The sequence below is a fragment of the Portunus trituberculatus genome, chromosome 39, assembly GCF_017591435.1.
Source record: "Portunus trituberculatus isolate SZX2019 chromosome 39, ASM1759143v1, whole genome shotgun sequence".
Classification (NCBI taxonomy): domain Eukaryota; kingdom Metazoa; phylum Arthropoda; class Malacostraca; order Decapoda; family Portunidae; genus Portunus; species Portunus trituberculatus.
This window is the reverse complement of record NC_059293.1, coordinates 537,501-547,500: the sequence shown is the minus strand read 5'-3', so window position 1 is coordinate 547,500 and position 10,000 is coordinate 537,501. Positions and strand designations below refer to the sequence as shown.

General features: G+C 38.5%; 1 protein-coding gene across 1 annotated transcript in view; it reads left to right on the top strand.

Annotated features, from left to right (window-relative positions):
* The window catches only part of LOC123515556, a 1,160,229-nt gene that overhangs the window by 1,086,667 nt on the left and 63,562 nt on the right, over window positions 1-10,000 (top strand). The gene's annotated exons all lie outside the window — the stretch shown is intronic.

Genomic DNA, 10,000 nt, shown 5'->3' with positions numbered 1-10,000 from the left:
GGAGGAGGAGATGGAGGAGGAAGAAGAGGAGGAGGATGGGAAAGGTTACAAAACTTAACTCATTAATGGAGAAAGTTGGGATGAAAGTCGCTCGCTTATAATATGGTCAGTCTTGTTCCCTAATTTATCTCCTTCCCTTGACACATAAATAGGGTGTGTGGTTGAGGGCTTACACTGCGATCCTTCCCCTGGCCTGGCTTTATGTGGCTTTACTTACATGTCATTCGCTGGCTCTGTTCTTCATCTCTCACTGTTTCCTATTGAGTTTCCGCCTTGTGCTTTTCCTTTTGTTGTGTCTCTGTGACTCTAAGGCTCGTATTCTGAAAGGCTTTCCTATATCGTGGCTTTATGTGGCTCTACGTGGCTCTATTCTTCACCTTTCACTGTTTCCCTGTTGAGTTTCCGCCTTGTATTTTTCCTTCCGTTTTGTCTCTGTGACTCTAAGGCTTCTATTCTTAAACGCTTTGTTCTCTCCCCATCACTGCTTTCCAAAGGCTCCAGTTGAAGACCCGTGTTTTTAATGCTGTTTTTATAGTCCTAGTGATAGATTGGCAAGATTTCTAGTTTATTAAAAGGAGAAACTGTCTTGAAAACCGGCTAGTTGTCTCTGTGGCCTTGGAAAATTGTCGTAATGAGAGGGGAAGGCATTTCTGAACACTCGTTAACGTCTTCAGTACTGGGACACATTTTTACCACGAGTTTTGGGTGTTATTAAACGATTTCATTGACATTAGGAAGGGTCTATGGAGGCCAGAAGGTTAATGGCCAGTCTTCACTATTCTAATCCCCCACATAAGTTTCTGAAGCTGTTTAAAATCGCAAAATAGTCACCTGAATAGATGTAAAAACACGTCCTGGTACTGAAGGGGGTTAATCTATTTTGCAGTTGTGTCCAAAATTATATCTTTGTATCTTATTCTTTTGTTTTTGGCTTCGATATTCTTCTTTTTAGCTGGGTTTTTTTTTTATATATATTTTCTATTTCAGGTTCTTTCAATTGGTTTCTCTTCTTCTGTTCTTAATTTTGTTTTTCTTTCGGTTTGTTATTCTTTTATATTTCATTTTTTTCTTTATTTTATTTATTTATTTATATTTTTTTTAAGGTTTAATTTATGTTAGTTTATTTATTGCGGTTAATTTGACACGTTGCTTTTACTCGTATGTGTTTTGTTGGTTTTTGTTATTGTAACGTGTAGTTCCCTTTTTTTTTCGCAGTTTTTATGTATTTTATTTACTCGTACTGGCTTATTAGAGGCTAGATTTGACACTTGGCTTTTTCATAGTGGCTTTATATTTACATTTTAGGTGCCATTCGTGTTCGTTTTATCACTTTTATTTATATGTGTGTGTGTGTGTGTGTGTGTGTGTGTGTGTGTGTGTGTGTGTGTTTTTATGTAACGTATAATTGTTCTTTTCTTTTTTTTTCAACTTTTTTGTATATATATATTTCATTGATGGAAGTTTATTTACTCTGCTTTAATTCATGTTTTTTTTTATTTACCTATTTATTTATTTATTTATTTTGTCATGTACTAGCTTAGTAGACGCTGGATTGACAATTGGCTTTACTACATGTACTCAAGTCGGTTTTATTAATTATTTTATCCCTATAGGTAATACATCCTGTTTTTACTCACTGGCTTAATTCATCTCCCTGGCTTCACTCGAGTTCATTTCCTCAACCAAGAATTTCTGCCACCCTAGCGCCATACTCAGAAACGCTTTCCCTTCTCACCACGGCCACTCTCCAAGGACACAAAGATTACAAGCCTGGTTTCTCAAGGTGTTTGCATTGTGAATTGTGTAGTAAGCCTTCTGAAATAGTGAAGGTGCGGTGTTGAACTGTTTATGAATTTAACGTTTTTTTTCTCTTTTGTTTTTAATACTATGTGGTTTTTTCACGGGAATTTCTGGGCTAAAGGGGATACTTTTTTGGGGTACCTCCTGTCTAGGAAACCGTTGGCCCGAGTGAGGAAGCCCAACCTACACTCCGACCGTGGACAGGATTCGAACCCGTGCGCTTGGAGACCCCTCGGACCTCAAAGCACGCATGGTTCCACTGTACCATGGCTGTCACCAATAATACAGAATCTGGACATGTACTTTCAGGCCACTCTCTTATTCATTGGCAAGTTCCCTGGTTCATATTGGTCTCTTGTGTACATAAATGCATTCTGATCCCTTCTTTCCCCACCAAATAACATCACTTACCTATTCAAATCGTGTTCCATAGGTTGCCGGATGCGTCTTGCCGTGTAGTCGTGAATGGCCTTGTGACCTACTTCTAGTTTGGGAGTCTTCAAACAGCTGGACACTTCGCTGTTTGATTGTCGTTCTTTGAATTGAAGTAAATCTTCTTTGTGCTGGTTTCTGCAAGGCTCGTATCAGCGTGTCACATGTCTGTATTTTATTCTCTTAAGTCTTTCCGTTACAAAATATAAGGGAAACTCAGATAAACCATAAGACCTACACCCATATTCAGAAACGCCTTGCTCTTTCTCTGGGACAATATCTCAAGTCCACAGAGACGAATAGCCGAGTTTTCAAGACAATTTTTCCTTTTGATAAACTAGAAATGTTGCCGATCTATCACCAGAACCATAAAAAAATACCCTAAAAAACAAATAAGCCATAAGATCTACACCCATATTCATTAACGCCTTGCTCTTTCACTGGAACAATATTTTAAGGCCACAGAGATGACTAACTGGGTTTTCAAGACAGTTTTTATTTTTGACAAACTAGAAATGTTGCCAATCTATCACCAGAACCATAAAAAATACCCTTAAAAACACGAGTACCTTTAACTAGAGCCTTTGGAAAGCATCGATGGTGAGAGACCATAGTGTTGTAGAATATGAAACCTACATATGGCGGTCTCTGAATAAAACATACTTATTCTCTCCCACCTGTCATATCCAACCCCATTCTGTGACACCCAACATTACCTTCTCTTCCTTCGCTACATCCATAAATCTTGACTGTAGGAAAGAAAGTATCAGGAAAAATAGTAATAGGAAAAATGTAACAAGGAAAAAAGTAACAGTCGCCTTTTTTTTTCTCTCTCTCTGCTTGGTTAGTCTGTGTTTAGTATCTTCTCCCACCACTTTTGTGAATGTAGTTTTTTTTTTTTTTTATTGTTTCTACGTCCGTGTTTTCCATTACACCCTCACTATCTTGTCTTCCTTCACTACATCGATAAGTTTTCTTTCTTGCCTTTTCGTTTCTCTCCTCCTTGGTTTGTGTGTTTTGTATCTTCTCTTATGGATATACTGTCTCTTCTCTTTTCCTCTCTCTACGTTTTGTTTGTGTCTTCCATTACACCCTCACTACCTTGTCTTCCTTCACTATATCCATAAATCTCCTTTTTCGCCTTGTCTTTTTCTCTCCTCCTTGGTTAGTCTGTGTTTTGTGTTTTGTCCTACCACCCTTATGAATGTACTGTTTCTTCTCTTTACTTCTCTCTACGTTTTGTGTGTTTTTCCATTACAGCATTACACCTTGTCTTCCTTCACTCTGTCGCCTTTTCTCTTCTCTCCTCTTTAGTTAGTCTCTTTTTGTGTCTTCTCCCACCGCCTTTATGAATTTATCGTGTCTTCTCTTTACTCTTCTCTACGTTTTATTTGTGTCTTCCATTAAACCAACACCGGTATGTCTCTATTCACTCTGTCATAACCCTGCGTTCTGGTTCTTAGTATTTGCATTCCTTAGAGAGGCTGAGGTTAAGAGATCTGGTAGAGGTGTTTGATTGGGGTAAATGATGTAACAAGGGTGGCAAACTCCTTAGACTCAGGGTAGGACAACAAATAAACGGTAAATTTCAGTACCATGACGCGTGTTTTTCATATTCATTCTGGTTACTATTTGTTGACTTTTACAACTTCAGAAACTCATGTGGGGGATTGAAATTGTGAAGATTGTGGCCATTCATCGTCTAACCTCCATAGACTCTTCCTAATGTCAATAAAATGGTCTAATCACACACAAAACGTCAGGTAAAAATGTGCCCCAGTACTGAGGAGGGTTAATAAGTTAGATGTAATCCCTTCAGTATCATGACACGTTTTCATATTTATTCTGGTTACTGTTTGTTGACTTTTTACTGCTCCAGAAACTCACGTGAAGGATTAAGATAATGATGACTGTGGCCATTCATCTCCTGACCTCCATAAACTCTTCCTAATGTCAATAAAATGGTCTAATCACACACAAATCTCAAGGTAAAAATGTGTCCCAGTACTGAAGGGTGTTAATAAAGTTAGATTTAATCCCTTCAGTATTATGACACGTTTTCATATTCATCCTGGTTACTGTGTGTTGATTTTATACAGCTTCAGAAATTCATGTTAAGGATTAGAACAGTGAAGATTGTGGCTATTCATCTTTTGACCTCCATAGACCCTTCCCAATGTCAATTAAATGGTCTAATCACACACACAAAACTCAAGGTAAAAATGTGTCCCAGTACTGAAGGGGCTAATATAGTTAGGTCTAAGAAGAGATTGTGGAGAGAAGTAGTTATCAAATAGGAGTTTATGTATGAAATAGACTTAATGAATAGATTGTTAGTACAGAGTCAATAGGAAGCTTTAAAATATTATATAGATTTAAGATAGCTTTTTTTTTTTTTGCTACTGTGAAAGCCACTTGTAGTCCTGATGGCTTTGTGCAGCTTACCTCAGTTTCCTATTTGTTCCTTAATTTTTTGTTAATTCCGTACCACTCTTTAAAGGAGCCAGTGCTTAAGTGGGCCTTTTTTTTATATATATATTTTGGTGCCATTGGTTGGTTTCCCTCCTGCATAAAAAAAGAATGTATCACACGTTTCTATTTTATACTTTCTCTTATGCATTTATTTATATTTTTTTATCAAGCCTATACACGCATGTCTTTCTTCACGGCCTCTGTAAACATTCTATTGGTCCTCTCTCTTTCTTCATGGCTGGTGGACCCATCTCCTTTGTCCCCTTATCTCCTTATCTCTTCTCTTCACTCTTCTCTGTGTTCTGTCTCCAGGCTCTCCTTCAGTGACACCCAACACTTCTGTAGCTTGTCTTCTTTCACTGCATCCATAAACCACCTCTGATCTTCCTCTCTTGCTCCTTGGTTGGTCCTTCTGCCCCTCCACCTCCCTTGAGCTGCTTATCTCTTCTTTCAATCACATTTTTACCCTTGGCTGTGTGTTACCCGTCGCTCTCTATCATCACAACACACCCACACACACACCACACTATTTTATCAGATGATCACGCATCAAACACGACCATCTGATTAAATAAATGATATATATTAAAGGCAGTGAGCCCCCGCTGATAAATGCATGCCCGGTGCTGCTATTCAAAACAACGACCACTGCTGTTTGCCTTGTGTGTGTGGGTGGGGGGGTGGCGCTGCTTGTTGCTTGCTATTGCGTTGTTTAGTGTTGTGTTGCTTACGGCTACTGGTTGTAAGTGTGTGTGTTAGTTGTGTTTAAGGAATAATTATATATCTTTAGTCTTGATTTTGAGATTGGTTGCGTATTTATTTAGTGGTGGTTTTTTTTTTCGTCTTGTAAAGTCGTGATCTACTCAGAAGGATCAGCGGTGAAATAAATGAATTGAATGATCTAAACGAAGCATTACATTACATAACTTAATTGTATATGGCCTAACTTAACTCGATAGGAAGCCTTAGTGTTATTTTCATGTTAATCGGTGGAGTGAAACATTCGTGCACACACACACACACACACACACACACACACACACACACACACACACACACACACACACACACACACACACACACACACACACACACACACACACACACACACACACACACACACACACACACACACACACACACACACACACACACACACACACAAACAAACACACATTTATTTATTTATTTTTATTTAACAGAAGTGAATGGTAGTAGTAGTAGTAGTAGTAGTAGTAGTAGTAGTAGTAGTAGTAGTAGTAGTAGTAGTAGTAGTAGTAGTAGTAGTAGTAGTAGTAGTAGTAGTAGTAGTAGTAGTAGTAGTAGTAGTAGTAGTAGTAGTAGTAGTAGTAGTAGTAGTAGTAGTAGTAGTAGTAGTAGTAGTAGTAGTAGTAGTAGTAGTAGTAGTAGTAGTAGTAACTCATTTATCGCAAAAAATTTTTTTATTTAATATTTGCCAATAACTTATTTGCTTGCTATATTTTACTTACTTGTTTTTTTTATTATATATGTTGTTGTTGTTATTATTATTATTATTATTATTATTATTATTATTATTATTATTATTATTATTATTTAACTTTGATATATTTCATTTTGTTTAATTTTCTTTTTTGTTTTATTTATTTATCTATTTCTATTTATTTATTTCTATTTGTTTTTTGTTTTTTTTTTGGGGGGCGTAACAATGCATTTTCAAAGGCAAACCACTTCATTGTAGAAACTGACAAGCTGTTCAGCCACTTAAGGAAAACAAGAACGTTAAGAGAAATTGTGAAGACTGAGACGTAAATAAAATGATGACGATGATGTTCTTGTTTTTTCCTCGATCTTAATTTCTTGGCATTTATTTCCCTTGTCTCGATTCGCTATTAATTAACAAGACACAGCAGGAGACAGACAGACAGACAGATAGATAGATAGATAGATAGATAGATAGATAGATAGATAGATAGACAGACAGACAGACAGACAGACAGACAGACAGACAGACAGACACACACACACACACACACACACACACACACACACACACACACACACACACACACACACACACACACACACACACACACACACACACACACACACACACACACACACACACACACACACACATCCTGGCAAGCCAAATTAGGGTGCATGTCATGTTGTTAATGGTGAGTCATTAGTTGTTAGTGCTGAGTCATTAGGGAGCGTTACCCTCCAGTAGCACGCTGCGTTTTTATATTAATTCTGCTTACTGTTTGGCGACTTTATACACCTTCAGAAACTCATGTGAGGATTAAAATAGTGAAGACTGTGGCCATTAATCTTCAGACCTCCATAGATGCTTCCTAATGTAAACAAAATGGTCTGATCGTGCCCAAAGATCATGGTAAAAGTGCATCCCAGTACTGAAGGAGTTAAAAGGTTAGATAAAAATATGGATGGGGATGAGAGGTGGAAATAGGTACAAGTGTTTCATAAATGGACTGCCACGTACAGACTGGATGGCGTCTTGCATTTTCCCTTATTTTCTGGTTCCTAATTTTGCTATTGGTCGTGAAAACTTTGTTATATGTTGTTGTGCGAGAAAGAATTATTAGTAACGTATATATGAAACCACATCAATCATTTCTCCTGCGTCAATATTTGTCTTTTATACTTTGTTATTTTGAATGGTCATGAAACAGACTCAACATATATAGGAATTGATTGATATAACATGACACTCCATTCTCCTCGACTCCACTTGATGGCTTCTTGCAGCGTCCCTTTATTCCTTGTTCTCACCTTCATTATTAGTCGTGAGAACGTTGCTATATTTATATTTTGTTGCGTAAGAAAAAAAAATATTAGTAACACATATATGAAGGCACGTCAACAATTTATCCTTCTTAATATTTGTCTTTAACCCCTTCAGTACCAGGACGCGTTTTCATATTCATTCTGCTTACTATTTGGCGATTTTTTGCAGCTTCAGAAACTCATATAGGGATTAAAATAGTGAAGACTCTATGCATCAATCTTTTGCCCTCCATAGACGCCTCTAATGTAAATAAAATCGTGTAATCGTACACAAAAGTTCACATAAAAATGCGTCAGAGTACTGAAGGGGTTAATACCTTGTAATTTTGAATGGTCATGAAACAAACTCAACGTAAATAGGACGGGAATGATGTAGCGTAGCATTCCATTCTCCTTGACTCCACTTTTATTTATTTATTTTTATTTGTTTTACCATGAGGGCTTTTCACGGGAATTTATGGGCTAAAGAGGATACTTTTTGGGGTACGTCCTATCTCAAAGCCCACCCGCTAGGAAACCGTTGCCCCGAGTGAGGAAGCCCAACCTACACTCTGACCTCCCCTTACTTCCTTGTTCTTACCTTTGTTATTAGTCGTGAAAATATTTGCTCTATTTTTATTTTTATTTTTTTGTTGCGTAAGAAAGAATTATTAGTAACTCTCTCCTTCGTTAATATTTGTCTTTGATACCTTGTAATTTTGAAGCGTCATGAAGCAGACATTAAATAGTACGTGAATGACAGAACATGACATTCCATTCTTTTCTACTCCTTTAAGTGCTAAACCAAACTAATGTCCTCCGTTGATAATTTTGTTTTAGAGTCGTCACAAAGTAGACAATAATAAGTAAATAACCATAAGACAGCAACTTTTTTCCGCCTATACTCCTTTAAACGAGTGTCCTCCGTGAATGTTTGTCTTTAAAGCCTTTCCATCTCAGTCGTCGTAAAATAGATGACAAATAACACGTGAATGGCCACTCCTTTCACCTCCTCGATTCTTTTTAAGGTGCCGAGCCAAACTACTGTCCTTGTCTTTCAAACCTTACCATCTCAGTCGTCATGAAAGAGACAACAAATAATGCATCAATGTTAATGCAGCAGTCCCTTTTCCCTTTCGTCTGCCTTTAAGTACAAATCAATTAATGTTTCCTTTAATATTTGTCCTAAAAGCCTTACCATCTCGATCTGGCGTGAGGGAAGGACAAGTAATACGTGATTGATCTTTCTCCTCGTCTTCCTTAACCCCTTCAATACGGGGACACATTTTTACCTTGAGGTTTGTGTATGGGTAGACAAATTTATTGATATTAGGAATGGTCTATGGAAGTGAGAAGATTGATAGCCACAGTCTTCACTATTCTAATCCCCCACATGTGTTTCTGAAGGTGAATAAAATCGCCAAATAGTAACCAGAATGAATATGAAAACGCGTCATGGTACTGAAGGGGTTAAAGCATCAAACCAAACTACTGCTTTTCATTAGTATTTGTCTTTTAAAACCTTGCCATCTTAGTCATCGTGAAAAAGGAAACAGGTAATAATACGTTAATGATAATACAGTAGTCATCTTTTTCCTCTTCTCCTTTAAAATACCAAACCAAACTAGAGTTCCCCGATGATGTTTGTCCTGAAAGCATCACATCTGGAACCAGCGTAGGGCAAAGACAGCAAGTAGCACATGAATGATAGTACGGCGAGCCCTTTCTCCTCCTCGTCCCTATTATAGTACCAAACCAAACTAGAGTCCTCCTTGATATTCGTCTGGAAAACCTCATATCTGGAACCAGCGTGAGGCAAAGACAGTAAGTAACACCTGAATTATTGTGCAGCGAGCCCTTTCTCCTCCTCGTCCCTCTTAAAGTAGCAAGCCAAACTAGAGTCTCCCGTTGATATTTGTCTGGAAAACCTCACATCTGGAACCAGCGTGGGGCAAAGACAGCAAGTAACACGTGAATTATTGTACAGCGAGCCCTTTATCCTCCTCGTCCCTCTTAAAGTGCCAACCAAACTACTGTTCCCCGTTGATGTTTGTCCTGAAAGCCTCACATCTGGAACCAGCGTGGGGCAAAGACAGCAAGTAACACGTGAATGATAGTACGGCAAGCCCTTTCTCCTCGTGGCTCCCTTAAAGTGTCCCTTGAATATCGATGTTTCCTTTCCCTTCCCCTAGGTGGCCGTGGCTGCCCTGAGCCCCTGAGCCCCTGAGCCCTCCCTATCAGCGTCTTCGGCCTCGACCTAAATCCCGCGACATTTTGATAACAGATGAGGCGATCAAGAAGACATTTGTATTCAGCAGATGTGGCCCCGGGCTCGCCGCCGCACAATTAGCAGATGCCGCCGCCACCGCCACTACCACCACCACCACCACCACCACCACCGCTTATCATCTTCCCCACCATAACTTTATTTTTTAAACATTATCGTCCATAACCACAACTACCACTACCTCCACCTCTACTACCACTGCAGTATTCACCATCTTCACCACCGTAACCACTATCATAA